The sequence below is a fragment of the Vulpes vulpes genome, chromosome 1 (assembly GCF_048418805.1).
Source record: "Vulpes vulpes isolate BD-2025 chromosome 1, VulVul3, whole genome shotgun sequence".
Lineage (NCBI taxonomy): Eukaryota > Metazoa > Chordata > Mammalia > Carnivora > Canidae > Vulpes > Vulpes vulpes.
In genome coordinates this window covers 189,203,449-189,231,348 of record NC_132780.1, presented here as the reverse complement: position 1 = coordinate 189,231,348, position 27,900 = coordinate 189,203,449, and the positions used below count along the sequence as shown (strand labels likewise).

General features: G+C 32.8%; 1 pseudogene; it reads right to left on the bottom strand.

The window, feature by feature from the left end:
* Positions 1–27,407, bottom strand: part of LOC112925108 (endophilin-A1-like) — a 195,870-nt pseudogene extending 168,463 nt beyond the window's left edge.
* Between the last annotated feature and the right edge of the window lie 493 nt (positions 27,408–27,900).

Below are 27,900 nucleotides of genomic sequence, written 5' to 3'. Positions count from 1 at the left end.
CTGTCATTCAGAATAATATGAAATATGCATATTTGATTTCAAATAAACACTCTGTGTAATTTATAACCAAAATGATTTCAGTGGAAACTTAAGCAGTTGTGCTTTGTGCACTGACTGGTTTTCTGTTAACATTGAAGTGACTTTTCAGAGAAATTGCTCTCCTGCTTTACTTTACTTAAACTTATAAAATTTGTATCATTTAGTAGGAAATGGATCATGCTTCCTAAAGATGACTGAAGAAAATGTGACAAAAGTGATAAGGGAAACAATAATCTTTATTTGGTTCTGATTAATCAGGATATTTGTAAGTTATTCAGACATGAAATGGCTTACTAATAGCAACAGATCATTTTAAAAAGACCAACATGAAACTTATAAACCAAGTGAAATTTTTCAGGATCATAATTCAAAATCAAAATATCAATATGGCTTCCTAATTATGTTAGCAGGAATTAAGCTAAACATAATTCTTTTTGTTACTCTTATAGATTGAATTGCATTCCTCACTAAATTTGTATGTTGAAGTTTTAGCCCCCAATTTGGAAATAGGAAAGGAAGTAATTAAAGTTAAATGAAGTCTAATCCAATATGACTGGATTTCTTCTAAGAAGAGAAAAAAGACATCAGAAGTGTACATGCACAGTGCAAAGACCATATGAGGACAGAGAAACAAACAGGCCAAGGATATAGGACTCAGGAGAAACCAACCCTGTTGACACCTTGATCTTGGCCTCCCGCCTCTAGAACTGTGAGAAAATAAATTTTTATTGTTGGAGCCACACAGTTTGTGTGGTATTTTGTTATGGCAACCCTAAGTGATAAAAGTAATTTCAAAGTGTATCTTCTGTGTTTATGGAAATTAAAAATTGGCATTGAAAATATGTATTAATCTATATCAACTATAGTTATCCATTGATAGAACAAACTATCTCATAAATCAGCCCCATAATTTAAACAGATGTGCATAACCAGCTGTTAATGGATCTCAAGAATAGAAAATATTTATACAGATAGGACACAAAATGACCCAACCTCTAATGTTCTCCTTAACTTTCAAAAATCTTGAGTAATCTTCAGAGTATCACATATGTTAAATTTGCTCTATTGTATTCTATATTCAAACATTAAATAATAATCATAAAGAGAATTAAATAAAATGAATAAAACACAATTCCTTCCAATCAAGGATGAGGGTATGTAGGGGAGTAATGACAAACTGTAAACTGAGTTAAAGCATGTTTGAACTACAAATGTCTTCTGAATGAAGAACTATGGGAACACAGAGGAAAGGTGGATGAACTTTGGCAGAGATTTCCTCGAGTTGAGATCCTTGAGTAGGGTCTAGGGAAATTTTTAACTTTGTTAAATATATTACCACGTTCTGTGGGTATAGTGTAGATGTGAAAATATTTTAGATGTAAGTAAACCCAATTCAAATTAGCTAATGCAAAAGGGTATTTATTCTAGGGACATTTGAAGCAATTTACACAGTAGAAGAAAAGATTGAGTGTAGAAAAGACTGAACACTCAATCTTTTCAATTCATGGGTAGGGCAAAGATGCAGCAAAACCCAGGAACCACTAGAGCAGGTTTCAAGTGCTTCCACAATTCTCTTACCATCATTCATTGCCGTACATGTCAGTTTATTTTCTTTTGTTGCAGAATGTTTCACAGAAAATGAATGAAATCTAACAGCTCAAGAGTTTTTTATCTTAAATAATAAGGGGCATTCTTTTTTGCTCTCTTTATAACCAACTTCAAAAATTGCAGGGAAGGCTTTGAATATTGCAGCCTGTGATATTGAACTAAGATTTTGATTAATCTATTTTAAAATAGCCACATGGAAAAAATAGTGAGAAGGACAGGAACTGTACATACAACAACCTCTAGTATAGATCCAATAGCAAAGCTTTCAACTAACTTTAATTAATTCTAGCAAAAGTAAACCAGGAATAATACCAAGAGAGAATGCACTTTAGGCTGACAAAATAACAAATGAAACTAAAAATAAGTGCTAAATGTCCTACGTAGTAAAGACAAGACATAAAAATAAAGCAAAGCTGGACAATGAAAAGTGACATGTGCTATGTCTAATTTGTGCTTTATGTCATACTGTTACCGGCATTTAGCATTAGTATGGTTTTTACTATTGATTTCAAAGTTTAATTCCAAGAAGCCCCGAAGATTCCAAGAGGGTCATTTCTGTGTATAGTAGAAATGGAGTTGGAGCAAGAGGTCAGAGAAAAAGATTCTGCTTCTTTATCATCAGATAAATTTATATATTTCAATATGCATTTTGTTTATATATCTCCCTAAGGTATGGAACAAGGGAAATTTTTAAGAATTTGGTGGAGGAGTCATGGAAATAGTGTAAGTAAGAAATACATGATCAACTTTTAATTTTAGAATTATCTTCTGCCTCATGAAGTAAGACAGGGAATGATGAGACTTGAAGTAATTATCCAGTATGGATATAAATACATACTTGAAATAATGGATAAAGTCCCACATAAATGAAACAGCAGTGATGATCATAAGGAGGGGACAAATTCAACACATATTAAGCAAGTAAAAATGATGTTTTTGTGAGCTATAGGATAGGAGGAAATAGGAAACAACTCAGGACTGTGGGTGGAAGACCACAAATGTTGGAGAGGATGCAGAGAAAAGGGAACCCTCTTGCACTGTTGGTGGAAATGTGAACTGGTGCAGCCACTCTGGAAAACTATGTGGAGGTTCCTCAAAGAATTAAAAATAGACCTGCCCTACGACTCAGCAATTGCACTGCTGGGGATTTACCCCAAAGATACAGATGCAGTGAAACGCCGGGACACCTGCACCCCGATGTTTCTAGCAGCAAAGTCCACAATAGCCAAACTGTGGAAGGAGCTTCGATGTCCATCGAAAGATGAATGGATAAAGAAGATGTGGTCTATGTATACAATAGAATATTACTCAGCCATTAGAAATGACAAATACAAAAAAAAAAAAAAGAAATGACAAAAACCCACCATTTGCTTCAACGTGGATGGAACTGGAGGGTATTATGCTGAGTGAAATAAGTCAGTCAGAGAAGGACAAACATTATATGGTCTCATTCATTTGGGGAATATAAATAATAATGAAAGGGAATAGAGGGGAAGGGAGAAGAAATGGGTAGGAAATAGTAGAAAGGGAGACAGAACATGGAAGACTCCTAATTCTAGGAAACGAACTAGGGTTGGTGGAAGGGGAGGAGGGTGGGGGGTGGGGATGACTGGGTGGCAGGCACTAAGAGGGGTACTTGACGGGATGAGCACTGGGTGTTATTCTGTATGTTGGCAAATTGAACACCAATAAAAAAATAAATTTATTATTAAAAAAATAAAATAAAATAAAATAAAAATAAAAAATAAATAAAAATAAAAAATACCTAAAAAAAAAAAAAAAGAATACAGAATTAAAGCCAAATTTTGGTATAGGGCAGCCTGGGTGGCTCAGCAATTTAGCACTACCTTCAGCCCAAGGCGTGACCCTGGAGACCAGGGATCGAGTACCACATAGGCTCCCTGCATGGAGCCTGCTTCTCCCTCTGCCTGTGCCTCTGCCTCTCTCTGTCTCTCTCTCTTTCTGTGTCTCTCATGAATAAATAAAATCTTTAAAAAAAACGGGAAAATCAAGATTATTCAAGATTTTTGTGACAACTTATAAAAATGTCCATTGTAACTGTCACAATTTGACATCCCATTAGACAACACTGTTAAATACTCTACATTTGAGCAGTATACATTTACTCCTATCTTTAAGTACCTACATTAAAGACATTTCCTATTTGTGACAAATCTGTGTGAGTACGTGTGTATGTATAAAACATTAAGATGCAGGTAAGGTTAAATAGCATATACACGTGTACTGTATTTCAGAAGTTTGGTCCAATGTAATTTTTTCCTTTAGAAAGGTTTTTCTTTTAAAATTTTCATTTAGTAATATTACATTGTTTTATGATATATATTTTGATGTTCTGTTTCAGAAGGAAATGGTCTATCCCCACTAAAGGCCCATTATGAAAAAAATTAACCTTAAAAAAATAACAATTTTTTATCCAAAAGTAAAGCATTTCACAAAATCTCCTTCAAAAAATAAGTATATGCCATCACATTCTTGCTACTTCTTGATATTAAGTAATCAGTTATGTGCAAAAAATTCTTCAACATCATTAATAAAAACAAAAAAAATCATAGAACTTTACTAATTTCTATGTAACTTAATCTTACTAGGGAGATTTTTCTCAGTTTGTAGGTCACAAATAGTAAACAAAAAAACTAATGAGTATGTTTACAAAGATATAATAGGAATTCTAATATATCCATTTATCTATTACTCCAATAACAAACTCTAATGCATTAGATGTTTCCTGAATAATGAATAAGTTTAATACGATTAAATTCTAGTGGGCAATTAGAAAGCTGAAGCTTACAGTCCACCAAAAGTTTCCAACTGCATTCAATGTAGATATAATATGAAAAACATTGTACTTATATATCTGTGTGCCAGCTTAAACTGTTTTTCACCCCTTCTTTGTTGGTCTCCCTATTGTGATTGCCAACACATAAGAATAAACAGGAGTTTCAGTTCTTGATGGTCCTTCTGTCTGTTTCTTATTCTCAGCATATTATCCTAATCCTTTCTTTGTAATTTTATTATCATTTTCTGAAGCCAATTGTGATAGGAGACGGCATTTTGGATTCAGGTAGGGAAAAGATTAAGGAATACAGTCAAAGCTTTCATGTGGATAATCTGAGAGAGTGGGAGTATGGAGAAAGGAAACAAAGGGCATCTAAATGTGACAGTGACAGTCATATTTTAAGTTATCCTGATTACTACAGTATATTTAAACCAAAGCTAAGATTTGTATTTGTTCAATTTTACATTTATCATAAATACCTTTGAAGTTTATTCATCCAAGCCAGTGTCTAAAAGTTTTCCTTCATTTAAATATATCAGAGAAATGATGAATTAAATTTAAGAAAGAAATTACACAGGGCTCTCAGGAAATCACATTTGAGCATAAATTGTGTATGAATTATATAAAGAAGGGCTTTATTTTTATTATGGGAAAGACTCTAGAGGGTTTCTTTAGGTTGTGTGATGGTAAGCAACAGGGTATTCCAAATCAAACCAACTAGATACAAATATTTTTTTTAAATAATACTTTTAAAGTTTTATGTGTAAATAGATTTTATTCTTATTGTATAAGCATGCCCTGCATTTGTAGTTACCTAAAGTAAGATGAAATAGGAAATGAATGAATATGAATATTATAGAAGGGATCTACAAAGAGGTTAAGTGAATGTGAGTCATTAATACAGAAGTGAAGTGGTTGCCCTCTTCCTTAGAATGACATTATGAAAACAAACTGCAGGAATGATAATGGTAATAAAAATACATATTAATATTTATGAATCACTATGTGCCAGAAACTTTTCTATTTCACGTGCATTAACTGTTTATCTTTCCAGTTTTATTGAGACATAATTGACATATTATGTTTTATCAGTTTAAAGTATACAACATAATGATATTATATATGTATAAGTTTAGGTAACAACCATCACTTCACAGTTACAAATCTTGCATTTGTGTGTGATGAAAGCTTTTTCAGATCTACTCTCTTAGCAGTTTTCAAATATATAATACAGCGCTGTTAACAATAATAAAAATGATGAGCCTTATATCCCCTGAACTTGTTTATCTAATAATTGGAAGTTCAGACATTTGACCACCTTTACATATGCCTTCACCCCATACCACCACATTTAACAATTCTGTTTCCATGAGTTGTTTGTTTGTTTAGAATTTATGTATAAGTGAGATGTATATCTTTGTTTGACTTTTTTTTCACTTAGCATAATGTCTTCAAGGTACATCTATGTCGTCCCAAATGGGAGGATTTCCTCCAACCTTCTGGGGTTTTTTTGTTTTGTTTTATTTTTTGTTTTCTATTCATGGGAGACACAGGCAGAGTTAGAAACATAGGCAGAGGGAGATGGAAGGTCCACACAGGGAACCTGATGTATGATTGGATCCCAGAACTCCAGGACCATGCACTGAGCCGAAGGCAGATGCTCAACCACTGAGCCACCCAGGCATCCCTTTCCCTTCCCTGTCCTCCATCTGTTTTATACAATATTCTATGATATAGATATATTTTTCTTTATCCATTCAATGGACATAGATTGTTTCCATGTCTTGCCCATTGTAAATTGCCTCCTGGAATAAACAGGTGTCTCCTTGACATAGTGATCTTCTTTTCTTTAGATATATACTCAGAGATGGAACTTTTGGATCATAAGGTGATTAAATTATCAATTTTTTGAGAAGCTTCCATACTTTCCTCTATTGGGGCTACACCAACTTACATTGCCATCAACAATGCACAAAGGTTCCCTTTTCTCCATATCCTTACCAATACTTGTTATCTCTGTTCTTTTTGATAGCATTGTGTTGATGGTTTCCTTTGCCATGCAAAGTGGTTTTGGTTTGATGTAGTCATGCTTGTTCATTTTTTGAGGTTTTTGCCTTTGCTTTTGGTGTCAAATCCAAAAAAACCTTTGCCAAGACCAACATCAAATGTACCTCCTATATTTTAGGTAATTTATGAGTTCGTTTCACATCTTACATTCAAGTCTTCAACCCATTTTGAATTTGTGTGTGTGTGTGTGTATGGGGGGTGTATGGTGCAAAATAGGGATCTAGTTTCATTCTTTTGAATGGAGTGGTCTACTTTTTCTAATATAATCTATTAAGAGACTCCCTTTCTTCCCATTGTATATTCTTAGCTGCTTTGGAGGATACAATTCTAATTTTCAAAATAATCTAAAAAGTATTGTTATCTTCACCCTCACTTTAAAGATAAAGAAACATGAGCATAGAAATATTGACTAACTTGCTTATGATCTTAACAACATCTAGGATATAGTAGAACAAGGCTTTGAGCCCATGAAGTTCACTGTGAGTCTCAGTCTTACCACTATGATGCATCGATTCCCATTTCTTGGTTTTATAATTTGTTTATAGGGTATTATGCTTTTCTTTATTAACAAATAAAGCTTTCTCTGTCCCACTTTCACAAAAGTCTTATAGCCATATGTGTGTATTTAATGACTTCCAACATATTTTGTTCTAGTGCCTTCCAAAGCAAGATGCTTGCCACATGATCTCTACTATCAAGCCCTGTCCAGCACTTGAGACTTGTATCTCAATACTTTCTTCTAAATATATAACACTTTAGTCATTCTGGACTACTCTGTGTTCCTGAAAAATGGATGGATATGACTACTTGAAACATACATTCATAATATTCTTTCATTCTATCATGTCAGTTTCCATTCTGCTTATCAAAGCATAACTTACTACTTAATTTAGCACAGTTGTTATTCCCCTAAATTTTTTTCTAGACACCTGTGTCAGATTTAGTTTTTCCTTTTCTGATTCTAGCTTATCATCTTATATCCTTATTATTGTATTTGTTTTATTCTTCTTTGATCATAATTAAATCTTTAAATCCCTAAGTTCGAAAGTTATCAAATATCCTTGGAGTTTTCACTTTGTTGTCTTGGAACAAATTTAATATAGCCAACTACAGATTCAGACCCTGAATTGTCATGCTTTTTTCAGGAGCACTCACTGTCCACGGGTTATGAGAAGAAGACTCTAGAATGAATTACCCTCCAGTTCAACCCAATTCACAGAATTTTCCCAGAGATGTACTAGAACAGCCTAGTTCTAGCTCTTAAATGATAGTAGGGTGAATAAAAATTTTCCAAGGCAACATGGAAATATGCTCTACTGAAGTAAATCAAGAGCACAGACTGGTGTCTCAGAGTTAGTAGCCTGATTGAGGCCAGAGGGTTCCATTGTGCAAAACCTGAGACAGCAAAGCTGCACCATTATGTTGTAAAAGTATGTACTTCTCATTTTATACATTCAACACTCTCTTGATAAAGCACATCCAGATTTTGTGAAATTCTAAAAAACATTCTAAACTGTGGGTAGAACATAAAATGTGTAATAATGGCCAATAATGTACTTAAAAAGAAAAATAAGAAAAAATAATTGATACAATTAATTACTATAACTGACAATGTCTAGGAAACAGATCAGAGGAAGTACACAAAAAGTGACTCATGCATATAAAAAGACATAGGCTATGATTCAGGTCACATTTCTAATTATAGTCAGTTCTGCTATAATGCCTGTTTTTACAACATGACTTTGTTCTAATATAATTGATAGATCACAGGAAAAAAAAAGAAATATAATGTAAATTTCCCATTTGCTCATGTGTAATTTCATCCTAGAAAAGCACTAAACAAATGCAGCAAATTGCACCCAGCAAAGTGGAGCCTTATAGGAATATACAAAACACACTCACATTTCAATTACCAGCTACTTAGTTTATTGTGTATATTATGAGCCATACCCATGCACATCTGGTGTTGGAATTTTCTCCTCCTTTTACCCTTCAAATTATTCATAAACTGTAATCCTTCCAATGCTCACTTCTGCAAACTGTTTGTTTTCTAGATTAAGTATCATATTTATTAGGATTTATGCTTGTTAACCATTTAATACATAATGAAATCTGTCATTGTTTTTCCTTAGATTCTTACTTTTGGGTTTCTATGTGTTGCTGATCAGACTTTTTTAGTATGTTTCCCCTACCTCATTTTTCCAGTAAGATTGTATTTTTATTTAACAATTATGCATACCATAATGATTTTTAGGAATGCCTATGTTGTGTTATAGCAGAACTGAATGTATATTGTCCATGGGAATTAGTTATTGACTCTAAAACCACAGATTTCTAAATCATGTTATTGAACATTATTCAAGGAAAATACTCATGACTAAAGTATTAAATAAAAAGAAAACACAACTTTTTGTGTGTGTGATGAGAACACTTAAAATCTACTCTCTTAGCAAATTCCAAGTATACAATACATTACTGTCAATCATAGTCATCATACTGTACATTGGGTCTCCAGAACTTATTAATTTTATAACTAAAGATTTGTACTTTTGATAAATATCTCCCCTTTCCCACCACCTCCCAGCCTCTGGTAACTGACATTCTATTCTCTGTTACTAAGAGTTTGGCATGTTTTCTTTTTTCTTTTCTTTTTTTTAAATTTAATTTATGAGTAAAACCATGCAGTATTTGTCTTTCTGTATCTGTTTATTTCAACTAACATAAGTTTATCCAGGTTCATCCACAACATTCACACAAATGGAAATGGTAACTGTGGGAGGTGATGAATACATTAATTAGTTTGATGGTGGGAATTATTTCACAAAGTGTACACATATCAGAACATTACATTATATACCTTAAGTATTTAAGAATTTTTTGTCAAAAATAAATACAAGTTAAAATAGTGAACATACCAAAGTAAACAAATGTAAATGAATAAAATAAAAACAATCTTATAACATAAGAAAATACCTGTTAGGCCTGATGTGGGAAAACAAACAAAATGCATTCACACAAACATACTACTTTCTAAGGAAGACACAAACTCAGAAAGCATAAAAGTAAGACTTCCAAAATTGACTACCTACTTTATGTAAGATAAAAGGCTCTAAAATCAAAATTAAAATATATGTGATAGGATTAAATAATTAAAGTAATTATTGACATAATTAAAAATAATTAAGAAATGAGCTAAATTCCAAATTTTCCTCTACAAAAAAGTGTCAAATGGCCAATAAACTATAAGGAGGCGTTTATCTTATATGACCATATGAGCCAAAGTCTCTCTGCATTAGTAATTAGGCACAAGGCAAATCAAACAATGAAGTAAAAGTTATTTTAAATAATCAGATAAAGAAAATAAATGATTCATAATAGTTACTTTTATGGATGTCAAGTGATTTGAACACCTTGAATTTTTAAAGCAATTTTAGATGTAAATTTGCTAGTGACCCAGAAACTTTATGTCTATGAATCTGCCCAATAAATATAATAATACATGTACAAACTATAAATAGGCATGAGGTTGATGTTTGCATCATTGTTTATAATGGCAAAATTTATAAAAATGTCCAATCATCACGAGGGACTGGTAATTAAATTAGTTGATAGCCATACTCTGGAATAATACATTTTTAAACATAATGAAGCAAATCTGTGTATTGAAATAGAAAAACCAACAGTTATTATTATAGGGAGATAAAATTAATAAAGCCAAGCAATTTGATCTGATTTTTTCTTACAAGACTAAAACAAAAATAATATTTGTAGTAGCAGAATAAAAGCCTCAGATGTTCACATCTTAATCCCTAGTACCTGTGACTGTTACCTTGCACAGCAATGGAGAATCAAGGTTGTAGATGCCATTAAGATTGTTTATCAGCTGAGTTTGAGATAGAATATACTGGATTATTTAGGTGGCCCAATCTAATCACTTGAGTCCTAAAAGGTCTTTAAAAAAAAAAACAGTTTTTGTCTGGTTCTCTGAATACGAGATGGTAGTGTGGAAAAACTATATCCCTTCAATGCTGTCATTGAAGACAGAGAAAGGGGGCCAGGAGCCAAAGAATGCAGGAAGTCTCTAGAAGTTGAAAAAGCAAGAAAAAAAAATTTTTTTTTTCTCCAGAGCCTCTAGAAAGATAAGCAGTACTGCTGATACCTATATTTTCATTCTGTGCAACCCATGGCCAACTTTTGACATATAAAATAATATATCTGTGTTGCTCAAACCATTTTGATTGCGTTAATTTATTTTAGCAATAGGCAACTAAAACACTTGGAAATAGAAAATTTGCCTAGAAATATATACCAAACTGTCAATTGTTCTCTGTGGGAACTGGAATAATACTGAGAAAAGTGTTAGAGGAGCAGGCTGTCATATTATTATTTTCATAATAAAGAGGAAAGTAAATCAGAAATTGAAAACATTATGAAAACAAATTATGTTGGGCCTTGTAGGCCATGTCATGGAATTTTTATTTTATTTTACTTGAAATGGTGAAATCATTTAAAATGTTGTATTTTCTTATTTTTGAGAGAGAAAGAGAGAGAGCATGTGTGCATGTACCAGGCATGGTAGAGGAGGTGGGGTAGAGGGAGAAGGAGAGACAATATTAAATAGGCTCCATTCCCACAATGGAGCCGAACCTGGGATCCAATCCCTGGAGATTATGACCCGAGCCAAAATCAAGATTTGACAGTTAACTGACTGAGCTACCCAGGTATCCTCATTAAAAAGTGTTAAGGAAAGGAATAATATGATCTAAGGTTTTCAAAATCTCACTGACCGACTTGTAGAAAATACAATTTTGGTGGCAAAAGGGAGACAATATGAATGCTGCTGCACTGGTCCAGGCAATTGATGTTGACTCACAGAAATGATATTTAGAAAATTATTCTGATGGGTTAGACAGGAGATGATTGTCCACGTGCACATGTGTGTATATGTGCATATAAAAGAAAAAGAAAAAAATAGAAAACATTAAAATGTGATATTAAAACAGTAAATAGTCACTAATGTGTTTTAGCTAATGTGCATTTAAAATGCGAGAATGATGTAAAGCCCTGATAGTTCATACAAGGTTTTTCCTTGGAGTTTAGTATTTTGTGCCACTAAAATAGTAGCTGAATTAAGGAGTTCAAAAGGAATACAGTATAGACATGATGTCCTTGGTGTTTTTCCTTTTATCTGATTAGACCATTGAATTTGGCTTGGGAGTGTTCATTGAATGGTGCTTCCAGATTTTGTGCATTTTGTGTGTTTCCTTGGTGAAATCTTTTCCCATCTAACTACTTGGTATATGTGTCTTTCTTTCTTTTTTTTTTTTTTTTTCTTCTAGTGATTACCTTAAGCTTTCTGAAGAAACCCATATTTTAAACTTCACAATCAAGTTCTTTTTATTGCCATGAAACATGAGAAAATTAATAAAACTAATCCCTCCCACCTCACCACCTTCCTACTCCATACCACCCAAGCCAAATGAATTCCTGTTGGGAAGCTTTGGGCTCTCAGGAGGACCACAGCATGATCTTTGTGATCCTCACCATTCTAGTTACCCCCAAAACACTCAGCACTCTTTTGTTGGGATCTTATGCCATTCCAGTCCATGGAATCTTTCCATGGCATTTATCTGTTTTCTTTTTTCAATTTTTGAAATGAAAAGGACTTATCTCACTTTTTTCCTGGAAAAATAATAAAAAATAATTTTCAAATAAGATTGAATTTTAAAAAGCAGTATTTTCTATAAAACCATTAACTACTAAATGTTAAATCATCTTCCATCTCTGGAGCTTGACTGCCTCGATGTAGTGCAAAGATTACAAAGATTAAGAGGTTTGTCTCCTTCATCCCTGTTGACTTCTCACCCACACACAAGTCAAAATACTATCCCTGCATCAAAAGTGTTTATCCTTCTAGTTATCTAAAGTCACTCTCTGGAGCTTTTTAAAAACAGCAGATAAAGGAAAAATAAAAGATCACAAGTTAAAATTCTGTAGAGCATCTTCCTTCACTAAAATGGGTTTCTATAAACTCCCTGTTCAAAATGTCAACAACAAATCTCTGTGTTGTTTATTCCTTATTGATTACATTGAAACCTGCTTTGACCTCTGAATCTTCAAGATTTTATTTCAGGAACATTAATTCTATTGTATAATCTATTATAGGCTGTTTAATTGTTTAAAAAATTATTCCTGTAGACTTTTTGTCTAGCATTATAGTATTTGTTTGCTTTCACTTTACAAACTGTGCTGGAAGCATTCCTCCTAACAAGTCCTCTAAAAAGGATATTGATGTGTTCCTCCCACTATTACCTGATCTCCTTTTAACATTTTCTCCATAATTTATGCATAAGGTTTATAGTTTTAGTATAAGTAGAGTGTAAATATCTTTATAATGTTTCTCCCTTTCAAAAATTAACCCAGTAACCACAATGAGTGAACAATTGCAATGCAATTTAGTTTTACACAAATTTTGTATGTATCTGTAACCTCAAATCATAACATAGAAAAAAGGGTTGCTAAGAAATAAAGATCAATATAGGATATGAAAAGAAGTCAGAAGTATAACTATAATGAATGGTTCTCCACAATAGAGCATCTGAGGGGACTTTGAGAGGGGACACTTTGTTGCAGTTAACGGGTTAAAAGATTAAGAGGAAATTTCCTTGCACTCACTCTTCTTTTCAATAAAAATGTCTACAGATTTTATCCTGTGTTGCACCATTATAGTGGTGGGTATGTTGGAAACAGATAAGTTCTCTCTTTGGTTTCATGGGTCCAAAACTTGAGAGGAATAGTGCTCCCTAGGAGTTATATTTAATGAATTAAAACCAGAAAACTCATCAGTCTCGATGCTGTTGAGATGATGAGGTTTTGATCTTTGAGCTCATGTTCTTTTGTGATGAGTATCTTGATGTGCCAATCAGAGAAATAGAACCAGTAGTAGGTATCTTTCTATATAAAGAAAATTATCTTATGGAATTGACTTATTTGGTTGTGAGGGCTGTATACAACTCCAGAATCCACAGGGGAGGCTGGAACTCTCAAGCACAAAGTTGAAGCTGCAGTCCACAGGCAGAATTTTGTCTTCAGGTAAACCTCAGTTCTGCTTTTAAGGCCTGTCAATTGACTGAATCAGGCCCACTCAGATTTTAAACTGATCTTTACATAAAGTCAAGTGATTGTAGACATTGATCGTATTTATAGAACACCTTTACAGCAACACTGAGGTTACTGTTTTATTGAATACCTATGAATCGCAGCCTGGCCAAATGGACTTATGAAACTGACCATCACCTTTGAGAACTTTAGGAGGAAGTTACTACATTTTATATGTGGGAACTTAAATCTTCAGGAGCCAGAGGGCAGACTGTGACAGACAAGTCCCAAGGTGACCACAAATGCTCCTGACTTTCCAGTATTCATTTCCTTTTATAATCTCCTTCTCAAGAAGTGTGAGAAAGAGCTCTGACTTGCTCCTAATCAACAGAATACAGTCAAGATGCTAGAATGTCACTTTTATCATTATGTTGTCTAAGACTGTTTAGATTCTGGCATCATGCAATTTTCTAATATTGCAAATATGATGGAGAAAACTGGGATCTACCTCACTGTTGCCTTAAATACTATTTTTTCTATTTCTAATGATTTGAGAATTTCTTCATAGATTTACTATCATTCAGGTTTCCATTCCTGAGTGTTACCTATCCATGTTCTTATCTATGTTTCCATTGTGTTTCTGGGTGATTTACACAAGTTTCTTAAATCATCTTGATATTAGCTTTTATTTATTGTCTATATTAAAAATTCTATTTTACAAGCCATTAATGGCCTACTGAGTTTATGTAGTCACCCTTTGTACAGAAATCCATAATTTTGATGAAATCAAATGAATCATATTTCTTTACGAATATATTCACTTATTTATTTAGTCTTATGCTAGAGCCCTTTTTGAAATTCTCCACACTACTAGGCTGAATATATTCTAAATAGTTATATCATAAATACTAGCAGCTACATTACTTTTACTTTCACATTTAGATCTTTAACATATCTGAATTCTGTATCTATACAATACAGGTTACAAAATTTTCAATTGAAATCTACTTTTATTTTCCATAGAGTTTACTCTAACACCATATACAAAATCTTACTTTGCGTATCTATTTAAAATCACATCTTTAAACTCCATTATTTGGTCTTTGAGTTATCAATTCTATTTCATTAGTCACTGTTTTCAGTCCGTGTTTGCTTCTTTCTATTACTATTACTATTACTACTATCATACCTTTTAGAAAACTTAAAGGACATACATTTCCTCAAATCACTTCTTTTTGAAAAAAAAATGATTTCACTTCTTATAGATCTTTATTATTCCAATGAAATTTTAAAATAATCTTGTAAGTTCTGGTTTATTTTAGTAAGGCTTATTTTAAAAAAAAACTAATTTAATTTTGGTCCAAGTTCTGCATTCTCTTTTATGTTTTCTGTTTTTCTTATACAAATATTAATATGTGATTATATGAGTTGTTATAAGATGGTATTATATAGTAGGATTTATTTGATTCAATTGAGTTTTAATTTACTGGAGAAAATCACTGATGCTAATCTTAGCAAATAACTTGTGACTATTTTCCTCTATAATATCTCAGTCATCAATTTATTCACTTGTTTCATTTCTTCCTAGATTTCATATGCACAAACACATGTACACATACATACAGCACAATGCTAAGGTCTTATGAAGATATTGGAAGATACTGGTTTAGGGTTTGTTTGCCAATAGTTTTGGGTATTTTAGTGATTCTGGAGTAGTCTGCATGTTAATGTGCTCACATTAACTTTTTCATAACATAGATAATATACATTGAAAATTCATGCCTGTACATGGTCTTGGAGTAAGGGTTTTTATTTTGAGCAAGTTTCTCAGTATTGTCAGTATTGATCTTCAGTGCTAGACATTTTGTGACTACTGATAGATATCAATTTATGGCTGAGCATCATTTCTAAACATTATTCATAATAGGGAAGCCATTACACTGTGAGAAAATGGCAGACAGCAAGCTAGTTCCTAAGCACTCCTTCCATTCTGGAAGAAGGTTTGTTCTATTCCTTTCATAGGTGCTCCACCCTTCAGCCTGCAGAAGGGACCTGTTCGGCGGGGTCCTTTGTAACTTCTTCCACCTATTTCCTGCCCCTTTCACTGCATAAAGTACATACTGCATACTATTATGTACAAATTTCTGTATCTGCTGTAAATTATAGAAGTTTCACTGTTATTTATCAGCTATTGTTCAGAGTTTGTGTTGGAGTTTGGAGCTGTCTCTCTGAAGTATACATGAAATAGTCTATTCAAATGAGCGAGACCTTATATTCCCATCTTTCCTGGAGAGCAACCATCAAGTATTTTTTATAGCATTGTTTTCAACACTTCTTCTTCAGCATAAAAAGTATCTGCATAAAGAGCCTTACTGCTTACCTAACCTACAAGATTGAAACTGTGCATTATCTTGCAGCTCTATGACTCTCATTAATAAAAGTGTTGTTTGTCTTCTGTGATCTCTAACAAAATCTATTTCTTTCCCCAAGTTTGAATTAAATTGTTTTAAGTGACTTTTGCAGAAAGTTAATTTTTCACTGGGATCTGGACTAAAACTCACTCCTCCAGCTTTATACAACCATTAAAAATGTGTATGATTACATTTCTGCTCAAAGTAGGTAATACAGTATTCTTGTGTAAAATGAAATGGAGTTCTCTTCAATATTGCGTGGATGTCTTGCGTGGAATTTACATTTATTGTTTAAGACAATTACTAGATGGCTATATCAAAAAGCAAAAAGACTGTTCTAATAAACATGGAAAGCTTAGAATGGCATGACAATGTTTATAAAGGAAATTTCTGTGTTTCCTGTTAGCAAAAAACCATGTGATGACTACTTTTTTTTTTGGAACCAGAATAAAATTAGATAGATATATAGATAGATACATAGATAAAATCAGTGATAAAGCAAGTAAAATGGAATAAAATGCATTTTAGAGTGTAACATTAGTAGATTACATTACTTGTGTGCATACTACCTGCCAGGTTCAATTATAAATCCTTAATAAGAGTCAATCCATTTAAATCTCAGAACAACTATATGAAATAGGTACAGTCGATACCATTATTTTACAAATGAAGTAATGAAGGCATGGAGAAGGAAATAACTTGCCCAAGATCCTACATGTATAGTAAGTGGTGGGGGTAATTTTAGGATGCAGAGGATCTAACTCCAGAGCTCACACTTTTAATCACTACATAATAGGTTGGTTTACCATAGTCAGTACTTCAAGGGTGTTTGGAATTTGGAGGAAAATTAAAATTAGGGTTCTTTTGCCATAAGTGCTACATTATCTGTTTCATGGGTATGGGTGATAAGCTTGTGCCACAACAAAGATGCAAGTCATAGCGCTATCATTCTGTTGTCCCTGCTTATTTTTTCTCAGTGTTTCAACATTAGATGTCTCGCATAATATGGATATTTCCCTTCCATCATGTATATTCCAATTATCCTGTAGCTAGTCAGTGAAATAAAACTAATTTGAGAATACTCCACCTAATTAGTATTTTTTGTCCTAATGCCACATACAGCAAGTGATGTTGCCATTGATTCTAAACTATAAATATTGAAAACTGTGATTATCTCCAAAGCAGTGATATATATTTAATATATATGTAAATGAACTCTGAGTAAACCATATTGAGCTTGTTTCTCTCCCTGATGTGCAATAGGGCTGGCTCTGATTATGAGCTTCCCCAGGATGTTTGACTTGCCCACTCCTACCCCACCCCTCAGTAATTCTTACACTCCCTAAAAATCTCTCCTAAAGGTTTTCAAGAATCTTTTAAAGTATTCACATGCATTAAAAGAGTAAGAAAGTTATCTCAGCTAGCTTTATTGTATCTACTTCATTGTTAGGAAATTAATGAAAGTAAGCAACAAGGCTTATTATTTTTTAGCTTCGAATTTTTCCATATGTTGCAGCTAATCCATACTGTAGCACATTGTTATTTGTAGAAGAGAGACCCTGGGCAATCTATAGTTCTGTTTCTAAGTTAAATTTGCAATAATACATAATATTTTTAAAATGCATCTTCCTTTTGATTCACTTTGAAAATTCTGATTTAATGAACAATGATAGATTCATGCATGCTTTCGAGACACCCTTTACCTGCTATTATATGTGCGACTCATTGAGTCCATTATACTCTTTTTCAGATAGAGGGCAAGCTGATTTACAATTTCAAATTATTTCCTAGGCTATGGAAGCTAATGAACTGAAAGCCAACTTGGTTCTTGGCTAAATACCTATAGTAAAATGATTGTATTTATCCTGTAAAATGGGTTTTTTCCTTCTTTATTTTCTCTATTTCTTGATACCAGGATATCCCCTTTGGTTGGGCATTTTCAATTGCTCAAATGTACCTTCACTTGAGATGGTTACTATATTCATTAGCTATTTCTTAAATATACTAATTTTCTGGAATACTGGGCTTGAAAAATAAAGCACGGTATTTCTGTGAGTAGGAGAATGGAGTTAATTAAAATTGTCAGAACAGATTTTTTTGGTGAATTTACATACTAGTGGTCAAATAAATGTTTTCTCTATAAAATGACAACATTATAATTTTAATTCTGCTCTGTGCTTTCCAGTTGTGTCAGGGTAACTTTTGGCCATAAATATTGGCCCTAATATTGGATAGATGATCTTTGACTTCCTACTGAGCTTCATTTTGCATACTTATTTTACAGAAAGAAAAAAGAGTCAGGGCAGGAGGGGATGTTATGGCCTTTTTTTTTTTCCCAACTCATAATAGAGGGTCAAGCACATAGCAAGTATTTGCTTGAAAAGACTGAATAATTGACTAGATAAACCACTGCAAGAGTTGATTGTCCAGTCGCTATAAGTAGGCTCTTTAAGAAAAGGAATTGTGCTCTGAAAAAAGTAAAATTTCTAGGATAAAACTCCCTGGCTTGGAATAATTGCTTTATAAAAACAAATAATGCCTTATAGAAATGAAATACTCATTTATTTCCTAGAACAGGGTGGATCATTTGCAACTATGTCATATCTACCTTTTAGATACTTATTTGAGTTATTTGCTTGAGCAGCTAGATTTGTTATTGAGTGATGCTTGTGAATCAAAAGTTACTAGTTACCCAAAGTGGTAATAAGTATTATCACAGCTGACTATTATAGCGGGTTATGTTAAATTAAAAACACAATTAAAATGGATCTATTCTAAAAAAATCTAAGAGTAACTGGAGAGTAATACATTTTAAACAGCACAATCAAAAGTTTAATCTATTATTGCTGGTGAGTTAGTAATAAAAGTTTTTCATATTTTGAGAAGTATCTTGACCATGATTAATTTATGATACTGCCCTCCTATCCCTTCAGTTTAGTATCAGAGACACTTTTCCATATGGCCAATCAACATGTCCATTATCATCTTCCAGGACTCATTCCTCTTCTCCATTTTGCCACTCAGTATACACAAACATATTTTATATCCTGGCATGTGAGGACAGTCATCATCTCTTTAATATAACTTGTTTTCATGCCTTTGTTCAGCATATGCTCTTTTTGAAAAGCTGTAACTATACACCTCTATTTATTAAAACACAATCCACTCTTTGAAAGCTAATTCAAACACCATTGGTAGCCATAAATCTGATGTTTTATTGAATCAAATTTTCTTCCTTATTTTATAAGAATATTTAAAATGGAACTCTTATGTAACTAATCATACTTTATTCATAATTTTAAGAGTTAAATATCTTCTATATTAAATAATAAACTTCCACTTCAGTTACATGAGATTTTCATGTTTAATCCCTCAGTATTTAATATAGTACTTTGTACAAAGTAAACTTTAAATATAGGTATTGGGAATGAGTTTGAGAATCAAAGAAAGATATGCAGGGGTTATTTCTTTAAAAGAAAGAAAATAGGAATAATTAATAAAATATCAATTAATATTCTATCGTTACTTAAACTCTCTAAATGTAAAGATATTTAGAAATGCTGAAAAATGCTAGACTAGCAATCATGAAAATGTGTTCTGGTCCCTAATCTACTGATAAGTAGTTATCTTCTCTAGGCCATGTACCTCAATATTGAAATGAAAAATTACACTTATTCCTACCGTTCCTTTTGTTGCTAATATTTATGTGTCTAATTAGGACTCTCAAGATAAGTGAGAGGTTGACTCAAATTGCCTACGCATTTCACACTTTCTATTTAATGAATGATATTTCATTTATTATTGCTACATTGCAAATTACTCCAAAACTTAAACAATTTCTATATTACCTATGATTTTTTTTAGGTCAAGATTCAGGAAAGGTTTGGTTGGGCAATTCTCACTTGAGTCTCATGAGATTATGTCAAATATTGCCCGGAGTGGTAGTCCATTTAAGGCTCAACTTGGTTGGCCACCCAAAATGTTCACTTGGAGCACCTGGGTGGATCAATCAGTTAAGCATCTGCTTTGGGCTCAGGTCATGATCTCAGGGTCCTGAGATTAAGCTCCACATCCAACTACCTGCTCAGCAGGAGCCTGCTTCTCCCTCTCCCTCTACTTGCAACTCCCCCTGCTTTTGTTCTCTCTCCCTCTCAAATAAATAAAATCTTTAAAAAAATGCTCGCTCATGTGGTGAGCTGTCAGGTGGGAGTTCAGCAGCCTGAACCCCAAATACGGTCTCTCCAGTAAATGAGTCTGAGTAGTAAAATTTGTGAATACCAATGGAATGCCCCCAAAACAAGTAACCTATTTAATAAGGTAAGTGTTGCCTCATCTATTATAGTTTAACTTTGAAAGTCTTGCAGTTTCATATCTACCATATTCTTTAAGTTACAAGCAAGTTACATGCTTGCCCAAATTCAAAGGAAAGAAATTAGACTTCAGGTCTTCCTAGAGTAGTGGAAGTTTCTTGAGGAAATGTGGGATGGAGACATTATTGCAGCCGTTTTTTGGAAGATAAACTTGATCACACTTGATTAACTATTAAATTTGAGTTTTATTGAATTTAAAATAGGGGCACCTGGGTGGCTCAGTCTTCAGTAAGGGTATGCCTTTAGCTCAAATCATGATCCCAGCGTCCTGGGATAGAACCTCACATTGGGCTCCCTGCTCAGTAGAGATCTGCTTCTCCTTCTTCTTCTGGTATTCCCCCTGCTTGTGCTCTCTCTCTGTCAAATAAGTAAATAAAATCTTAAAAAAAACTGAAAATAAAATTCTAAAATTAAAAATTACTGATTTTTACTTATCAAAATACTGAAAATTTTATTAACTCTATTACTAAGAAAAATTAAGACATATAGTATATGTCCCCAAAAAGTTCCCAAGCACTGACTAGACTTTTCATGATAAGCATCAAATGTGAATTGATGAATTTAAGCTTGAAGAACAAGAGAACATCATGTGCAAAAGTTTTCAAAGTTGTTACCATAAATCACTTGGTATTTTTATATGGAGGAGGTATAAAGTGCCATATAGTTTGTCATATTAATTTTACTCCAAATCATATTGAGAAGAGGATGTTAACTTATTTCAGGGAAAGAATTGTGAATATTTCTCAGGGGGAAACAGAGTTACTCTTCATATCACAAAACTCACATACTGATTAAAAAGAGTAACTATTATGTAAATCAATTTTAGCAATTATTTTAGCTGGTATTATATATTCTTCAGTATCAATCTAAAGTACATTGCACTCATTTGTCCTTTTCTTTTATTTTAATATAATGTGGTCACTTCCTATTTTTTAAGGTTTATCTAGGTACAATTGATATACAAATAAATGCGTATATTTGATGTATACATCTTGATGTGTTTGAACACATGCATATATCTATAATACCACTGCCACAACCAACATACTACACATATTCATAATCTCTAAAAACTTCCTTAAATCAAGCCATCTCTCTTCTAAGATGTTAATATTCAAAATATGTGAGAATATCCTATAACTCACTTAATAAAAAAAAAAACATGAGTAAGAATTGCCTTTTAGAAGATATTCTAAAACATCTTGTTGAATTCACAAAATTTCTTTTACAATGTGGACTAGATTTTTCTTTTATCTCTTTTATTCCTTCAGTATTATCAGTGATCTGAAATTGTTGATCAGGACCCCAATTATACAGATGCCTTTATAGTTTTCATAATGACCCCAAACTGGGAAAACACAGTTGTCAAATACTGTTAAAAGTCATTGAATTGTTTACTTCAAAGGTGTTTATTTTACCATATTTAAATTATACTCAAATAACTTTCACTTTTTTCATTTTAAAATTTGAATTCAATTAATTAACATATAATATATTATTACTTTTAGAGGTAGAGGTCAGTGATTCATCCATCTCATGTAATACTCTGTGGTCATCACATCATGTGTTCTCCTCAATGTCCATCATCCTGTCACACCATTCCTCTCTCTCCTCCAGCAACCCCCCATTTATTTTCATTTTTAAAATCCTCTCTATGACTTAATGGAGGTATTATCACAAGCAAAAAAAATAGATTTAGATTACAGAACTTCAGTACATTTGAATTAAATATATATGAGATAAATAAAACAGTAGGAGTGATGATGGAATAGTAAAAAACATAAGACAATAGAATAAATGAGATGAGCGTTCTCTTGATATCATATTTAAAGTAAATAGGATATTAAAGAATATTTTAAGGATCTAAATGCCTTTGAAGTTATCCACCATAAGAAAACCAGCATTGATATTTACAGTGATCTTATTTTTTACACGTTTTATACATGCTAACATATAATTTGGAATAAATAACTCCATTAGAACACTATTTTAAAATCATGGGTAATTTTTTTCCTTTATACATATGTTTTTTACCTCCTTTATTTTATCTATCAATAAATTTTAAGTATCCGATGTGTTTCTACATAATTTCCTCAGAGTTGTGCAAAGATAAACACATACCCATAAATTGATCCTGTTATTTCTTTTATAAAATTTTATTATGTTATAAATATATATCTGCTTCTGGCTTTCATCATTATATATTATGTTTGGAAATTCTTTAAGTCATTGACATACAGTGAATTTATTCATTTCTGTTACCTTCATACTATCATATGGAATAAAAAGACCACATATAATCATTCCCCTATAATAAGTATTTCATATATTCCAAGATTTTTTAACTTCTTTAATTTGTTATAAAGATAACATCCTCCTATAAATATTCTGATGCTGTTAGGCATTTATAAGAATGAATGGATCCTCAAAAGCTGGTTTGCTTCAGTATATTTATAATTTTATATTAATATTTATTTACAGATTGATTTGAAAAAAAAATAATTAAAATGTCTCTAAGGGATGCCTGGGTGGCTCAATGGTTAGGCGCCTGCCTTTGGCTCAGGCCATGATTCCAGGGTCCCGCATCGGGCTCCCTAAGAGGAGCCTGCTTCTCCCTCTGCCTGTGTCTCTGCCTCTCTGTGTGTGTGTGTGTGTGTCTCTCATGAATAAATAAATAAACCTTTAAAAAAAGTCTCTATAAGTTAAAATGTCTCTTTCCTCCCATTTACTAAAGGAATAAGTCATATAACAATAATTTTTGTCAAACTTAGGTATAACTTAATATGCACATTTCTGGCTTAATAAATTTGAGCATCTTTTCCAATATTAATCATTTTGAGTTGTTTGGTTTGAAGTATGTCTTTTCTTTTTTGCCCTTTTAATATTTGCTTGTGTTTCCTTTCTTGAAAAATTATGGCATGATTTGAATAGTACAAATGTTAACACTTTATCAGGTGCTTCAGAGTATAATTTGCTAATAAATAATGTATCAATATCTTTAGCTTATACACATTTGATAGGTGAAAAGAAGGTTTGGGTTACTTTCTTATTTTTTATGTTTTCTTAGAAAATTTCATTAAATGTATGGCATTATTAATATTATTTATGTCTACAAATTTTAAAGATCTAGTATTAAAAAAGAATTATAGGCAAAGCCAACTGATGAATTATATTGCTAATGACACTTCATAACAAATGTATAGAAAAGTAGGTAAAGTCATATGCTTCTGAAGGTAGTTTTAAACCTTCATCATATTTAATGTAATCTAACAGTAGCTATTAAAATTACACATAATCATTGTAATAATTGAAGTTTTTAGAATCTAATTGATGTCAAAGAATAATGTGGCTGGACAAAGGACTCTTGACCGTAGAGGCCAGTATTTGCAGAAATTTTGTCAGTTATGCCAAGTAGATCTCACAATATTTTGACAAAAAGATCTGCTAAAAAAATAGAGTGGTTTGTTTCATTTTAATTAATCAAAAGAAATTGTCAATGAAAGGAATAAATCCATTTATTCTGTATTTGGATCATCTGAACACATGTAACAATTTAGCTGATTCAGTAAAAACACAATCAAAATTGTTAATTGACATTTGGTAGGTGAAATAATTCTTTGTATTTTAGTTTTTATATAGCATTCACTGTCCAGCAATTATAGAGAAGAATATCGTCTTAAGTTGAGTTCCTACAATGACAAACTTTTAAGAAACATTTTGAAGGAAGAAAAGTAAACAGTATAAATTCAAAGACAGGAAACGTTGGACTATTTTCCTTCAGTATAAAATGTAAAGCCTGTAGAACAAAGGAGCTAACTCTTCATCCCCCTTCAACATTCTTTCTTACTGAACTTAATAGCCTATGTATGAAAACTGGAATATAGCATAAGAGACCTGATACTCTAGCAAATTTCTGAGAGCATATAAAAGGAAGAGGTAAAATGAGGTGTGTTGGGCAGACAGAATAAGGTTCAAGTTGGTTAAAAAAAGAATGAGGCCAAAGATAAAATATCCTGTAGCTTTTGAAGATATGATTACCTAAAAACAGAGAATACAGAAATAGAAGCAATGAGTATCAATCATTCTGATTTTCTTGAACTCTGTATTCCTTTAAAATATACTTCCATATATATTAAGCATATTTTAATCTCAAATGATTGTGTTTTAGATATAAATATGTATCAGGATATTTTGTATTTGAGTGTGTATGTGTATAGATATGTGCAGATGTACATAATTAATTCTTGTATTACTTATATTATAGCTGACTTATATCTATTTTTCACTTGTTTCAACTGGGACATTCAAAAAAAGTGTTACCAATATAAGTATACCTTAGAGATATTGTGGGTTTGGATCCAGACCACCATAACCAAGCAAATATCACAATAAAGCAAGTCAAAGGAATTTTTTGGTTTTCTAGTTCATATAAAAATTATATTTACACTATACTATATAATCTAGTAAGTAAGCAAAAGCATTCTGCCTAAAATAACAATATCTATACCATAACAAAATATTATATTGCTAAAAAATTGCTAACCTTCATCTGAACTTTTTTAGTATGTCTTAATCTTTGTACTGGAGGAGGGTCTTGTCTAAATGTTGACAGCCGCTGACTGATCAGGATCCTGGTGGCTGAGGGCTGAGGTGGCTTTGGCAATTTCTTAAGAGACGACAACAGTGAAGTTTACAGCATCATCGACTTTATCTTTCATGACTGATTTCTCTGCAGCATGTATTGTATTTGATAGCATTTTACCCATAGCAGAATTTCTTTCAAAATTGAGGTCAATCCTTTCAAACCTGTCACTACTTTGCTAACTGTTTATTTCATATTCTGAATACTTTGTCGTCATTTCAATAATTTTCACATCTTCAACAGGAGCAGATTCTGTTTCACAAAGCTACTTTTTTTGTTCACCCATTGGAAGCAACTCCTCACCTGTTCAAAGTTTCTCATGAGGTTGCAGCAATTCAGTCACAACCTCAGGCACCACCTCTAATTCTAGTTCTCTTACTATTTCCACCTCATCTTCAGAGACTTCCTCCACTGGTGTCTTGAACCCCTCAGTCATCCATTAGAGTCAGAGTCAACTTTTTCCAAATTCCTGTTCATGTGGATACTGTGCTCTTTTCCCATAAAACATGAATAATCTTTTTTTTTTTTTTAATTTTTTTTTTAATTTTTTTTTTATTTTTTTATTTATGATAGTCACAGAGAGAGAGAGAGAGAGAGGCAGAGACACAGGCGGAGGGAGAAGCAGGCTCCATGCACCGGGGAGCCTGACGTGGGATTCGATCCCGGGTCTCCAGGATCGCGCCCTGGGCCAAAGGCAGGCGCCAAACCGCTGCGCCACCCAGGGATCCCAAAACATGAATAATCTTAATGGCTTCTAGAATGGTGAATTTTTCCTAAAGGTTTTAAATGTCCTTTTCCAGATCCATCAGAGTAATCATTATATATGCCAGCTATAGTCTTATGTATTTATTAAATATTAAGACTTGGAAGATGATATTACTCCTTGATCCATGGATTTCAAAATGAATGTTGTGTTAGCAGGCATGAAAACAACACTAATCTCATTGTACATCTCCACCAGAGTTCTTGGGTGACCAGGTGCATTGTCAATGAACAAACAGTAATATAATTAAAGTTTTTTTTTTTTTTCCTCTGAGCAGTGGATCTCAATAGTGGGCTTAAAACATTCAGTAAACCATGTTGTAAACAGATGTGCTGTCATCCAGGCTTTGTTCTTCCATTATAGAGCACAGGTGGATTTAGCATAATCTTAGATTAGGCTACAGTAGAGTAAATTTAGCATAATTCTTAAGGATTTTTAGAACAGTAAGTGAGCACTGGCTTCAACTTAAAAGTCACGAGCTACATTAGCTCCTACTATTGGACAGACTATCCTCTGAAGCTTTAGAGTCAGGTATTGACTTCTCTCTGGCTATGAAAGTCCTAGATGGCATCTTCCAATAGAAGTTTGTGTCATCCACATTGAAAACCTGTTGTTTAGTGTAGTCACATTCCTTAAATATCCTAGCTACATCATATGGATAACTTCTTACAGTCTCTTTATAAGCATTTGTTGCTTTATTTGGCACATTTCTGTTATCAAGATGACTTCTTTCCTTAAGCCTCACAAACCAACCTCTGCTAGCTTCAAACTTTTCTTCTGCAGCTACCTCATCTCTTCCAGCCTTTATAGAATTGAATGGAGTTAGAGACTTTGCTCCGAATTAGGCTTTAGCTTAAAGGAATATTGTGACTGGAATTTTAATGTTCTTTTAATCCATGAACACAGGATGTATTCACATTTATTTGTACCAGCTTTGGTTTCTTTCATCAATGTTCCAGAGTTTTCATTGTACAAGTCTTTCACCTCTTTGGTTAAGTTTACTGTCAATAATCTTATTTTAGCAAAAATTATTCCTAAAAATCCCCTTTCTCCATGCTCCTTATTAGTATATGACTTCTGTTGCCTTATTAGTATATGCTGTTATGATGATGATGTATCTATCTTCTCAGTTTGCTCTCTCTGAATTTTCTCTGCTAGCTGGTTTGCTTTCCCTCTAATGTCAGAAACAAGAAATACAAAGACACCCACTTTTGCTTCAGCTATTCATATCATTTTATTATAACTTGTTTGGTGGTTGATAATATTCTTTTGGTTATTTCTCATATTATAGTCTGAGGACAACTGCAGCTGGAATTATATAAACATTTCTTTACTCACCTGTCTGTAGTCTAGCCAAGAATAGATGAACAGCTACAGGTTGTCAGGATTTCCTTCCGCCAGGTAGCTTCTTCAAGTTGCTACCTTTGACTTCCAGCGGGAAATCTCAAAATGAATTTATTTGTAGTTGCCTTTCTCCAGAGTAAGTTAAAAAAACAAAAACAAAAACAAAAACAAAAACAAAAACAAAACAGGTGGACGTTACCAGTTTCCTTAAGGCTAAACTTGGAACTGGTATAACTTCACTTCTTGGAAATTTTATGGTGAGAGCCATCATAGACTAATTCAAATTCAAAGGTGGAAGAACATATTCCATTCTCATTTGACAAAATACAAAGCAGATACTGAGAATGAAGGCATCGGTGGTGACCATCTTGGCAATAAGCTGCCAAAATGATCATATTAGGTGCATTTTTCAAATTGAGGAAATGAGTGTCAAAGGCATTATTTAATTCGCCCAAGGTAAAAGTGAAACCTAAATAATTTAGCTACAAAGCCCATCTTCTTAACTATAAAGTTTTGCTGTCTCTAGATAATTATAGATAACACAGGCATCAATTTCTGCCAAATCAGTACGACAACCCTTAAATTTTCTTTCAAAATAATTATGACAATGATAGTAATTATCATTTAATATTTACTAATTTGTTTATTTAGGTATGAAACCATGATATATCTTTAAATATCTACTTCAAATTCTTTAAGTTAAACTGATTTTACTTTTTATTCCATAGCACCCTATCACCATCTGTGTTTATAAGAACCTT